At 45.5% G+C, this 13,568-nt stretch overlaps 1 protein-coding gene across 7 annotated transcripts in view; it reads right to left on the minus strand.

The window, feature by feature from the left end:
- Positions 1 to 13,568, minus strand: part of nrxn2b (neurexin 2b) — a 970,727-nt gene that overhangs the window by 895,859 nt on the left and 61,300 nt on the right. The gene's annotated exons all lie outside the window — the stretch shown is intronic.

The following is a 13,568-nucleotide window of genomic DNA, read 5'->3' on the forward strand; positions in this document are numbered from 1 at the left end:
CGTTCCAAAGGCTGAACTCATGAACACAGTTTGAACCCCTATTCTTACACACGCTCTTTCATCATCATCCCCTGGTGTGGATTACTTCCTGCTGGCTAAAGTGGCAGATAGTTAACTCCGTTGATCACAGCAACTATCAGAGGGCTAACATTAAACCTTGCCTGAAGCATAGACGATGTATTTGAGAAGCTTTGATGATCCCAGACTCAAAGGTCTGGTAAATACATGAAGACCTACAAAGAACAACCACGGTGGTCGGCCTGATATACGTTAGCAGTTGTTTACAAACTCACTGACCATCCCACTCTGGTAATCGCCCGCCCTCCTTCTTTTCAATGTGAGCTGAAGTAACATCTCTTCTAATGAACCGGAGCAAATGAAAGTGGGAGCACAGAGACAGTGTTCAACCATTACTGTGATGTTTGATCTCCACTTATTGCACTGCTACGTAACCACGGTCTGCTTTCCTGGTACATCCTGCTTCTCGGAACATCAAATACACTGCTTGGCCCCAAAACAATAATATAGGCCCACACACTAATGTTTCGTTGGACGGCCTTTAGCTTTGATTACGGCATGCATTCACTGTGGCATTGTTTCAATAAGCTGCTGACATGTCTCAAGATTCCCATCCAGTGTTGCATTCATTTTTCAGCAGGATCACCCAGATTTTCACTGGGGAATCCTAGCATTGTCATCTTGGAATATGCCTGTGCCATCAGGGAACTGAAGGTCCATTGATGGAATACCCTGGTCATTCAGTATATTCAGGTTGTCATCTGACCGCATGGATGCATTAGAGGATGTTGCCGTAGTCGGCGTTCAAAATGGATTAAAGACAGGACAAGATGTATGACCAATCAAATACAACATTATAATGCTGGGAACATGTAGAGATTCTTTATTATACACTCTCACCAGCCTCTCACTCTTCTTTTTGTCCTCAAATTGCATCGGACTGATGCTTTTAGATATAAAATGTCCAAAATTGTCTACTGGTGGTGGTGGTGGGGGCGGCGAGGGGGGGGGCATGCCCCCCAACCCCCCCTGTAGTAATACTCATCATCTTTTTCATGTCTGCTCTTTGGTGCTGGTGAACACCTCCTCTACCCGCCTGCCCCCCCCACCCACCCACCCACACACACACACACACACACACACACACACACACACACACACACACACACACGGCTAATGCACGGCACCGGAACGCTTACGTTTGTCATCACTCATCCAAAAAGCTTCTGCCTGAACCATAATCAGAATTAACTTCGGCATAGGAAAGGAGGTAACATGTCCTAGGTTAAACAAGAAACTTACAGCTCCAGTTGTTTACTTTTTTGAACATAAGACTGACATTTCCTAAGTGAAATAAATTATACACAAATATATATGTTCATATCATTCTGTTACAGCCCTTGCTAATAGGAGAACAAGTGCCCATCCTGCAGGCAGTCCAATGTTGCTGTGCCAGTGCAACCGGCTGATTGGCTGCTCGGGGTGACCCTTCCTGCGACCCTCAGCCTCGTCACTGCTCTGCTTGTTTACAGCCTGCAGTTGCACTCAGTGGCTGCAGCATAAAAGCCTGATCGTAGAGATCACCTCTGGGGAGCTCCTACCTGTGTGGCGTTTTAGTGAGGCCTTGTGCAGGCTGATTTTTGGGGTGACAGTGGCACAGGAGTCAGGAGTTCACCCTGTAATCGGAAGGTTGCAGGTTCAAGCCTCGCTCAGTCTGTCGCTGTCATTGTGTCCTTGGGCAAGACACTTAATCCGCCTTGCCTGCTGGTGGTGGGACTGGTGGTGCCAGCGCTCGCTGGCTTCGCCTCTGTCAGAGCACCTCAGAGCAGCTGTGGCTACATTGTAGCTCATCTCCACCAGTGTGTGAATGGGTGAATGACTGATGGTGCTGTAAAGTGCCTTGGGGGGTTCTATAACTCCTAAAACTCCTACCATGAGTCCAGACCACGTCTTCATGATGTGCGAGTCATAAACAAATTGTTCAATATTCGAGAATCACTTTACTGACCCGCAAATTACGATTTACAACCACAGCTGACTCATTTACTGACTCGTGTGTGTCACTGTTAGCAAACTGATTTCACTACTAGAAACATATCTGGCTCATAATTAAAACTGTTGCAAAACACAGCAGTGAGTTTGTTACCAAAAGCATTTTCTTACCCGCTCTGGGCTGGAAGCTCATTAGTTCACATTAGTTCACATCTGTTTGCTAACAGCGTGTTTGAGTCACTCACCCCTCCCCACCTCAGAGCTAGCTAGCGGTGCTAATCGTAGCATGAACGACTCACTAACCCCTCCCTCGCAGGTTTCAGCTCGTGAGTCACTCAGTGGAAGCTGGCGGTAGTACATGACTCACTAACATGGCTGTCAGCAGCTCATGTCAGCTCACACTACTCTCAGTATTAATCACCCACTCCTCCCACCCAGGCTTCAGTTCATAGGAGCCACCCAGTGGAAGCTTGCAGTACTACATGACTCATTCACCCACATGTGAGTGGTAGGATTTACGTGGAAAGTGGAGCAAATGAAGTTTAAGTGTTTATGTAGATTATGTTGCACTCTGAGCAACTGACTCAGTGACTCAAATGAATCAAAAAACTTGATTTGTTTTCATTAAAAAGAATCAAGTTTACCATCACTAATGAGCCAAGCCGTAGCACATGGGGGCTTGTCTGGGCAATTTGCAGGCTGAGCGGTTTGCAGGTGCTTACTTGTAATTGGTGGAGACCAGATTTAAAGCATTCTGATTGGGTGCCAGGGAAGAGCTCATGTTTTAAGAGGGACGTCACATCGTGCAGCTGATGTTCCAATCCTTCACTCACTGCAACCAGCCACCACTTTGTGCTGCGCGCCCTGTGGGTTCCTGTGTGCACCCTACTAAAATAATGTTAGATTGATGATTTGTAAGTGTGAATTTAGAAGCCAGTTTTCTGTCTTTTCTTTCTCCTAGTTAGGGAGGTACATTTATTTTCTTGTGGTTTATTTATTTTCATAGGTTAGTTCATTAATAATGGAACAGCAATTTTTGTTTGTTATTTGAGGCATTAGGGTCACCTTGTGTTACATCATCTTTTTCTTTATTTAAACCATTAGAAATAAATTGTAAATAAGTGACTGGAAATAGAATTTTAATTGTGCTTGATTGGGATCTTCTGAAAACGGGTCATTCTTCAGGTTATGGCTCGGCCCCCCATCACATCAAATATTTAGGAACACATTTTTCACAGTGTTTCAGACAATTCCAAAAAGTGACCCTCTTTTAGTAAAATTTTCATTCATATTTTATCCCAAGCAACTGGGATGAGGATCAGCACCTCCAAATCTGAGACCATGGTTCTCGACCGGAAAAGGGCGGCTTGGCAACTCCGGGTCGGGGGAGAGGTCCTACCTCAAGTGGAGGAGTTTAAGTATCTCAGGGTCTTGTTCACGAGTGAGGGTAGGAGGGATCGGGAGATCGACAGGCGGATTGGTTCGGCGTCTGCAGTGATGCGGACGCTGAGCCGATCTGTCGTGGTGAAGAGGGAGCTGAGCCAGAAAGCCAGGCTCTCGATTTACCGGTCGATCTACGTCCCAATCCTCACCTATGGTCATGAGCTTTGGGTAATGACCGAAAGAACGAGATCGTGGATACAAGCGGCCGAAATGAGTTTCCTCCGTAGGGTGGCCGGGCTCAGCCTTAGAGATAGGGTGAGGAGCTCGGACATCCGGGAGGGGCTCGGAGTAGACCCGCTGCTCCTCTGGATCGAAAGGAGTCAGTTGAGGTGGCTCGGGCATCTGGTCAGGATGCCTCCTGGACGCCTCCCTGGGGAGGTGTTTCGGGCATGTCCTGCCGGCAGGAGACCCCCGGGTCGACCCAGGACACGTTGGAGAGGTTACATCTCCAATCTGGTCCGGGAATGCCTTGGGGTCCTGCCGGAGGAGCTGGTGGACAAGGCCGGGGAGAGGATGGTCTGGAGCTCCCTAGTTGGGATGCTGCCCCCGCGACCCCGGACCCGGATAAGCGGAGGAAGACGACGACGATTTTTATCCCAGAAATAAAAATAGAATCTATCGTTTGAGGATACCTTAAAGGCTAAACAAAAATAATATCTTTACTGACTGATAAATCCAGCCTATCTCAGGGTTGAGTCTAACCAGGTAGGTTTGTTTTCATGGATCAGACAGAATGAGCACCAGAAGCTGGTCTAAAGAAATCTGCTCTCAGACCCTTAGTGGGATAAACCTCATCCTTCGGAGCGTTGTCTCCTTCATCCAGTTTAATTTCCTGTCGTCTTTATAACTTGTTACCTTTATCCTGGAGGGGTTTCCCATTAGGGTGTCTTTCAAGTCGCCTCGGGCCTTAAGCTGCAGCGGGATCCGTTTTGGGTGTGTGTGTGTGTGTGTGTGTGTGTGTGTGTGTGTGTGTGTGTGTGTGTGTGTGTGTGTGCGTGCGTGCGTGCGTGCGTGTGTGTGTGTGCGTGTGCTTGTGTGTGTGCATGTGTGTGTGTATGTGTGTGTGTGTGTGTGTGTGTGTGCGCGAGTGCATGTGTGTGTGTATGTGTGTGTGTGTGTGTGTGTGTGTGCGCGAGTGCATGTGTGTGTGTGTGTGTGTGTGTGTGTGCTCTGAGACTCTAGGAATGGGGAGAGTTTATAGATGTTTTTCTGAGAAGAACAAAGCAATATTTGCAATAAATATGTGCATAATTTACACAACTGCAAGAGTGGGTCCTTTCCTAGGGCTCATAAATCTGTGTTTGATTAAAAATGGGAAAATAAATCAATATTCAAATTATTTTAGGTCTCATTAAATTACTAAAATAAATATGTGGTGAAATATAGACATAGCAATATTTTAAATGAATTGCTGGTCAAATTTGACATTTATGAGCCACATCTGTACATTAGTGTGCAGCACCTCCAGCAAAAAGCACTGAGGACCTTAATTAGTCCACAACTCTGTGAGAACACAAGCAAAAGCAGAGTTTAGATGGGGGCTTCTATGAAAAAAGTAAGTAAACTAGCGGTCATGGATGGAAGCAGAAGCTAAATGTCTTCACCAGTGAATCCCTGAGGCCTTTGGAGGCAAATAAGTGACTTTTCAGACCTAATCCTCTCACCAGGTCAACTAAAGGGTTTACCAAAGGGGAGGAAGAATGTCTGCATGTAAAAAAATATTCATTTGAGAAATAAAGTGACAAATCCCCCCCCCCATTTGTAAAGGCTCTCACCAACTTGCCCCTGAAGGCAAGGGGCTGGGAGGATGGGGGAATGATACCCTCGCCAGGTCTCCACTCCATCACTTGGCAGAATAAAGGTCTGAAGTAGAAACCAGAAGCTTCTTGTGAGCTGAAACAGGTCACTGCCTCACCTCTCTATAAGCTGCTTTGTATAAAAGAGTCAGCTTAACGCATAATCACAAACACAAAGCTAGCATTAGCTTCTGTCCTGACGATCACCTACAAGAGTTACAACTTCACTTAAAGCTGCTCCTCTTTAAACACGGTCTCAAAACTATCACCCCTCTTGTTGGTTATCGTCCCTAGACCATCTGGTATGGGAATGCATTGACACAGTAAACAAGAGAACTCATTGCCGCTTTCTAGGTCTTTTGTTTTCTGCCACTTTAAATGGTGTTTTTCTTTTTTGGGACTAGTTCGTCCTAAAGTTGAAGTGGTAGCAGCCGGCTCTTTCTCCTTCTGTGACATAAATGAGTAGTGCACCTCTCACACCAGTGCTGTTCGTTACTAAATGCGTGAGTACGTAATGAGTGGAGGACCCAGGTAAATGCTAAAGAGTGGTGGTTTGGTGAGACAATAACTGGATGGTGCCATCATTGGTTTCAGGTTGAGACATGTCATTGTTTGAAAATAAATGAGGGAACAACACATGCTCACTCCCAGGCGTCAGCCACCCTCCACGCTGGGAGTGAGAATGTGTTGGTAGCGGACATCCCATCGCGTCAGTGTAACGCTGCATTGGGATCTGCAGTCATAAAAGGGAAAAAACCCTTTTTGTACAAAAGTGAGGAAAAAGGGCACTTTTGGCGTCAGGGGTCTGACGCGGAGGGTGGCTGACCAAGCGTTTGTTTTTGATGCGCTGGGAGTGAGAACGTGTTGGAGGGAACCACTTCTATTTGTTGTGCAAATGTGTAAAAAATGATGTTTTTATGAATATAAACTGTATCCTCGTTATAAAGTCAATCACAGATGTGAAGACAGGAGATGACTGCATGTCTTATTTAGCCGACAAGAAAAATCTAACAGTTTTAGTAACTAAGACTAGTGATGTGTGTGGTAGATGCACGTCAGGCAGATGGATAGTGCCCCCCACCCTCACACACACACACACACACACACACACACACACCCACACCCACACACACACACACACACACACACACACACACACACACACACACACACACACACACACACACACACACACACACACACCCAAGGACAATTTAGACAGACCAACCTAACAGTCAGACTGAAAAATGTAACGAGACATTTTGAAAACATCTCACTGAGACACCATTCACATGCGTCTGCAAATAAATTCTCAGCCACATTCGAAAGCAAATGAGGTTTCTCACGTCTCTATTCAAGCCTTTTAAGGGCAAGTGAGAGAATGTCCTTTCTCAAGACTTTCTATGGTGTTTGCATTTCTCACCCAAGGTTTAGGCATTAAGCAGCTGCTAAATAAACCCAGAATGCCACTGGTCACCAAACATAATTCCTTTTGTCTTAATTTATAGCTTTAGTGTACAGTCATTCTGCTTTGTGTTTGTTCAGTGAATGAACACAGTTTAGAGAGCATTACTGCGAGCAGACAACGCAGCAGGTTCTATGGGAATAACCGCAGCAGCACTGTACAACCCAAAAGAACCTTTTTCTAGAGGAGGTATGACACCATTGTTAAAAGGCACTCTTTATTTTAGGGTCTGAGTTTCTCTTACCACCACATAAGACTCAAACTGAAACTAAATGACAGTAATAATGAAATAAAACTGACCCTTTCCACCACAGACCAGGAGGTATGCATAAAACTAGATATGGCGGTGAAGGGGCTAATTCTATGTATTTAAAGGCCAAAAGCAAGGGTTTTCTTCAAGTGGTGCTACAACCTTTATAGTCATTAATGAGCATATCAAATCATTTCTACACGGTCCAAACCAACATGGCTGCCTTCTAGAATCTTTTTTTTTTATTACCGTGTCCTGTCTGGCTGTGAAGCAAGCAGAGTTGATGTCTGAATGCTGGTGACAAGCCTTACAGATTTACTCTCAGGTGGAGCATCAAAGCGTCTGCTTTTAATGTCACGCCTGATACTTCAAACTTTATTGTTATTGTTGTTGAATGCTTTGTAATTCCGACCAGACACGGAGACAGAGGTGAAAGAGAAAGCAAAAGACAAAAGGTGGGAAGAGAGAGGGGGGGGGGTGTTCCACAAAAATAAACAATAATTAACAAGAGTCTGCTTCTAGACCTGCAGAAAGAGAAGAGCAGAAAAAAATGGGACACACAACAATACATCAGGAGAAAGCTATCACCGTGTCAACCTGATGGTGAAATATAAAATAAACATTGTTTAACTGAACAATCACACGATAATAAATCATAGTGCATTAAGTGGTAACGACAGCCTTGAGACATGTGTTGAACGTGCCCAAGCCCATACTTATGAGAGCACCATGTGAGCACCTGTGTGTGTACACACGCTTGTTTATGTAAGGTTTCTCTATAGGAGCGTCCAATAGAGAGTGTGAGGGACCACAGATCCGCCCCCCAAAGATGTGTAGGAGACGGGGGGAGCACCAAGTCCCAGAGATCCAGGCGCTGCCCCAGAACACAGGAACCCCAAGGAGACTGCAACCAGAAAGGCCCCCGCCCCCCTCGAGAGACACAGAGGGTCGCCCCGGGGGGGCACAACCAGCAGCCGGCAGAGCCCCTGGAGGCATCAGCGGCAAGCCCTCAGGCCCGCCCGCAGCCTCCCACCCCCTAGCCGGCCGAGCCCGGGACCCAGCGAGCTTTCTAGAATGTAACTGTAGCGTTATGAATATTCTAATTGTCTGCCCTTAACAGCTGCCCCTTCACACAGTAACAACGTGTAGGAATCGCCAAGGTCGGGTGCTTGTTTCAGAATGTTTACATTCCAGGAGAAGAGCCAGAAGGAGAAGAAGAACGCTTTTAATTAATCAAAGTACTTTATTTGCGATAAAGCTAATCGAAAAATATGTTGATCAATAATAATCAGGTGAATGATCTGTGAAATAAAGATGTCATGATTTATGTGTTTAATGAATAAACAGGACTGCACCAGACAGACTGATCTACATTAACATGGAAACGCATGACACATTGTTCTCAGCCAATCAGAACTTTCGTCTGTCGTAGGGCAGAATCTGAGCTTTTTACTGAAGGTGTCCAATCCGGTTTACTAAGATTTATAAACAACTAGGGGATATAAAACAAGGCAACGCCATTTTATACTCAGTTCCATCCCAGCCTCAGCTCTGTTCGATCTGAGTTCCTAAGGAGTTCCATCGTCTAAGGAAGTTGCAGGCTGGCCAGATGCACTTTCCTACTTTAAGCTGAGAACTGTCAAGCTGGAGATTTCCGTCGTTTGAACAACAAGACGACGTTCCTTCAAAATAAGAGCTAACTTGCTGACGCCTGCCGCTGCTACCGGGGGTCGATCCGCAGATGGGCTTTGTCGTGCTGCGACCGCTGTTCCACCAGCTCCAGTACATCCGAGGGTCCGAGGACCTGGCATTTCCTGATCTAACACGGGAGGCTCCAGACGGTACGTGGTCACGGCAAAATGGCGGCTCATGTCATCAGCTTCTGAAGCCTCGTGATTTGTAGTCATAACAACCAGATCCGCCTATGTCAGCCTAGAGATTCTGGACACACACACACACACCAACACGAAACATCCAAATCCATATGCATCCATCACAGAGTTAGTCCTGGTAGATTGTAAGAATTCATAATTGTAGAAATTAAAGATTTTTAAACGATCCCAACTCCCTCTTTTCTTGTCTCTCAGTCCATACAGAGTGTTTAAGTAAACTCCCTGATGATAAAAACAACCACTTCTGATTATAATATCTAGATCTAATTACAGTGTCTAAATACACAATCTATATTTCACTACATAACCAATCATGTTTTGAAAGGTTCTGCCTCTTCCACTGTACGATAGGAAGTGTTGGTACTTTCTACTAAAAGTAGAGGTTCTATGGTGTTACGGCCCTTGTGGCTGATGTTGGGATAAAGGAAAGGGTAACATAAAAATGCATGATAGTATAAAAGTTAAACAAGGTTTTTTTCTATAAAGGAATATGTAACACGAGAAGACAGTTACAGCAAAGTGAAACTACACTCAATGGCTTTTAAATTTTACAAACAAAACAGACCGACGCCTGGTTTTAATAATACAATACATTTTAAACTATTTTACACACACACCAGAAGGGTTTTACTTAAATAACTACGAAGCTCTAAGCTTTTTCACACACGCGCGCGCACACACACACACACACACACACACACACACACACACACACACACACACACACACACACACACACACACTACACCAGGCGCGCAGATAGGGTGGGGACGGGGGGATCTGTCCCCCCCCAGATTCAGATCGACCCCGATCCGTCCCCCCCAACTAAGGCCAGAAAGAAAACAAAATCGGAGGTTAAGTGCTTGAAGCTCATTTTTCCAATTACACTGAATGCAGCATGCCGTAAACAAACACCGGCTCCAGAGGCGCCAAAGTGGTTGCTGCTAGGATGCAGGATGAGCAACGATGACTGCGTGTTTAAACAAGACCAACAGTGTAAGTAGGCGGGACCGATCTGTCTGTTTATGCGTGTTGGTTCTAGTTTCAGTACGTTGTTGTCGTGTTGGGACTTACTCGTTATAAGCGCCTCATTGCTGACTTTAACAAGCCTCATCTACAAACATGATCCCTCATGAAGTTACTACTTTACACCAGAAGATAGTGGAGATGTGGAACCTTCAGGCTGAGCAAAGTTTGGGAGTTTTTAGAGTTTGAAAATCGCCTCCCGCCGAGAGGCTCCCAGTCGGGGAGAGGAGGAGACGCGTGCAGCATGAAAAGAGCAAATATTAGATAAAACGTATATTTGCCAGCAGGTCTGACTGACCACTTTGTCTGGTCATGACTGACTCTGATTATGAAGCAGATTATTGACTCTGATGAAGAAATTCACTCATCCAGGTGGGAAGACTGACGCTGCTGCAGCATCAGACAGCTGGTGCTGCACGAGAGGTGTGTGGAGTTTACAAGCTCCAAACGTTGGGTCTGATGTTGGTTTAACCTTCTCTGGGACGTGATGGATGTAGAAACGATGGTAAAACACCGCTAACAAGACAGACGTAGGGACAATGTAAAAAACAAAAAGCCGTAAAAAAGAGGCAGATGCCGATGCGTTAGGTATGGAAGTCATGTGTGCCACATGATCATAAAAAAGTAAAATATGACATTTAAAAAGAGATTTATATTTATATATAAATTAAATCTTTGCAAATATAATGAAAATTTCTAAATAACGTAAAAATACGAAGGAACATCTGTAGGTCAGGCTGAAAGGTTTGTGAACTACTGACGGCTCGTGCTCTTCTAATGGGCTCGATACACGGGAGGCAACTTCGCCTCTCCTCCATTCATTTTCAATGAGACATGCGCGACAAAGCGATAACCGCAGGTCTCCCTCCGTCTAAAGCCGGTCGTACACCGGGAGTGCTGCAGGAGGACACACAGGGATTTATGGGGGTTGGATGAGGAAAACGAAATAAAGAAAGTAAATTTTGTCTTTTGTTTGTGGTTTTGTCTTGTTCCCATCTTGGGTGTCTGGTATCTGCCCCTTAGATGGGGGGGAGGGGGTACTGTCATGGTCTGTGTCCATGTCTCTTTGTGTTCCTCTTGTGTCCCCTGGTCTTCAGCCCTCCAGACATTCCCTCTCAGGTCCTGTGTTCCTTCAGTCTGCCCACCAGTTTCCATGGGTCTATTATTTCAGTTTTAGAGTAAGTGTGAGTGTGAGTGTGTGTGTGTGTGTGTGTGTGTGTGTGTGTCCTTCCCCAGTTAGGTCTGGTGTCCTCTCCTGCTCCTCCTCCCTGACTAGTTATTACTTTCACCTGGTTCTCTCCCCTCACACCTGCAGCTCATCTGCCTCCCATCACGCCCCAGTGAATAAAGCCCTGTCTGTGTCTCGTTGTCTTGTCGGTCCATTGTTTGTATGTCAGCGTTTTCTGGTGCTCTGTGTGAGCTTTTGTATCTCGTCTCGGTTTTTGTGCTCTAAGTGAGCTTTTGGTTCTCCTGGGATTCAGGAGTTTGGTTTTTTGGCTTCCTGCCATTTTGGATTTTTTGTTCATCCTCCTTAATAAAAAGGATTTTACTTTTAAACGCTCCTGCCTCGTGCCATCTGGGGTATCTGCATCTTGGGTCCTAACAACCTCCTTGTTCTCAACGTGACAGAATGGACCGACCAACCCAGGACCCAGCAGCAACCCCAGGTAAACGGGACTTTAGCCATAGGATGTTGTAATGTGAGGAAATATGGGTTTTCTGTGCCAAAGGTTTCATTTGACTCGGCTGGGTCAAGAGCTGGGTCGCTGAGAACTTTCACCCACAGATTAAGACCTGAACGCCAGCGAGTCTGGGAGGAACCATAACATCTGAACACCTGCAGTGCCAGAAGATGTGTTCTCATGGAAAAGCTAGTCATAACATAACAAAGTCTTAAACTTCCTTTCCTTTATTTTAAGTTGTTAAATGATCAGTATTATCACTTTGCTCATTATAAATGTGTTTTAATCAAATGAATGATTATTATGCATTGGGTAATCATAATAACTAATGAATCAATGCTTAATTAAATAATGTTTGAAGATATTATAATGACCTTCACACACACACACTCTCTCACAGTAAACTCCAAACACATTTGCTGACGCACAAGTTTTGCTTTGAGAAGAGAAAGGCTTTTGGTAAGTTTTCAGTTCATGATTTAGTTTGGTGTTGGTCAACGAAGGAGGGAGGACGTGTGAACAACCGTTAACGGGGGAACAGAGCCCAACGGCTCCTCCCCCCCCCCCCCCCCCTCACGCTATTCCTGCCAAGCCAGACAGGAATAGCTGAATTGCAACCGCTAACGCAGACTCGTCCAGAGTCTTTGATTTTCTGAGTAAATTAAACTTAAGAAAGCACATCTGCAAACGCTTCATCATCACGTGTACCGAGGGCATCTCTGGACCGGATCGGCGGACACCTTTGTCTTCTCTGCCAGCTGAGGTGACCTGGATGAAACATCGTCCTTTGACGTTCCGGATCTGAACGAGGGTCCTCGTACGGTGAGGCAGAACACAATAGATAGCGTGTGATGCATCTTTTCCAACGAAACCTAAGTTTATTCAAACCATCACTTTTCACTCAGACACCTGTTTCTTCCTGAAGCAAAATCAGATGCACACACGCATTCATCTCGCCTTATTTTCAATTCTCACACATCCAACACAAGGTCTATTTGAGCAAGTTAACAATATCAACTGTTAAAGATTGTTCAACAAAGTTGCCAATGTTGATTGTTGTTTCCTATGCTTGTCATTTCAAAATCATTAGTTTAATTTGAAGAATTAAATCTTTTAACTTTCAAACTCGTCTCTTCATTGAACTGAAACATAGACCCACGGATATTATCGACAGTTTATCGATGAAAACAACCTTTGAGTCTTCTTAAAACTAAAATTTGGTTATTAATTTATTAAAAGTTAATATCTCAAATTAATATGTAGGATGGTTCATCTTTCATAAAAGAGCCTAAACCATTACTCTACATAATTGGCAGAGCCTACCCAGGTTCACTACAATGTACAACTTCTATGGTGACCCGGACGCCTGTAGGGGTTTTATTTGGGATTTTTGGGACCTTATGCACTCTGTGGACATGGACCGTTCGGACCTGGCTATGGTTATTCTTATGGTGTACTTTCTTGAGGGATGAGCCCTGCAACCGCTACCTCCAGGGACATATTTTAGAGGAATTAGACTTTTGGATTTTCGCCATGGATCTGCAAGACGCCTTCTGCCACCCACGCCCACTCAACTCCTCACCTCCATCTGGCCCAGATTACACTACCAACTTTTTCCCGGTTGATCACTATCTGACACCTACCAGTGTTATATTAAACGCCCGCTCAGCGCCTCCGAGGGTCCTAACCCCCACGCCTTTGCCTGGTCCGGACAGCGCCACCTCACCATCTCCGGTGGGCTGTTACATCTCTTCACCCTCTGCTTCAGCTGACACCATCGTGGCACCTCCGATGGTCTGAGTTTCCACACCATCACCTGTTCCAGACAGCGCTGCCGTGTCCTCTCGGGTGGGCTGTCATTCCTCCTCATCCTCAGTGCCTGCCAGCATCATCTCCATACCTCTGTTGAACCAAAAATCCCCACGCCGACGACGCTGCAACCGTCGTGTTTCGGCGGTGGTTCCGGGGGACACATCACATCCAGCTTCAGCGGTGGTCCCGGTG

The sequence above is a fragment of the Nothobranchius furzeri genome, chromosome 14 (assembly GCF_043380555.1).
Source record: "Nothobranchius furzeri strain GRZ-AD chromosome 14, NfurGRZ-RIMD1, whole genome shotgun sequence".
Taxonomy (NCBI): Eukaryota; Metazoa; Chordata; class Actinopteri; order Cyprinodontiformes; family Nothobranchiidae; genus Nothobranchius; species Nothobranchius furzeri.